Source organism: Penaeus monodon, chromosome 23 (assembly GCF_015228065.2).
Source record: "Penaeus monodon isolate SGIC_2016 chromosome 23, NSTDA_Pmon_1, whole genome shotgun sequence".
NCBI lineage: Eukaryota > Metazoa > Arthropoda > Malacostraca > Decapoda > Penaeidae > Penaeus > Penaeus monodon.
Window position 1 is genome coordinate 7,454,469 of NC_051408.1, and position 451 is coordinate 7,454,919.

Consider the following 451-nt stretch of genomic DNA (forward strand, 5'->3'; position numbering starts at 1 on the left):
GAGGCTGCCAGGCCTCCTTCCTTCTACTTACATTGACCCATTTTTTTTCTTCCCTCACCTAATATCTTGCTCCCTTTACTCCTCCTCCTTCCCTCTTTCCCACTCCTTTTCTCCCTTTCCTTCTCCCCCCTCTCTCTCTCGCATACTCACCCTCTTTCTTCCTTTCTCTCTCTTTCTCTTACTCATATTCTCTTTGTCTGTCTGTCTCTCCCTTTTACCCTCCTTTCTTCCCTCTTTGCTTCTCTCTGATTTACAAAAATTGTTAGTCTATTATTAGTCTATTCCCCTTTCCATAATATATTTTTGTCTAGTCCTAACTTTTGCCATCTTTAAGTTCATTTTCTGTTATTCTTACTCCTTGCTATTTCCCTTGTTCTTGCTACTATGTACTTTTCCTCTGAATCCAGCTGATTCTTAGCTATATCTCTACTCTTCTGTAAAACTGCTTCTT

At 40.1% G+C, this 451-nt stretch overlaps 1 protein-coding gene across 1 annotated transcript in view; it reads right to left on the minus strand.

Moving 5' to 3' along the window:
• LOC119587766 (rhodopsin-like) overlaps nucleotides 1–451 on the minus strand; it is a gene marked incomplete in the record, with an annotated part of 44,239 nt that overhangs the window by 38,902 nt on the left and 4,886 nt on the right.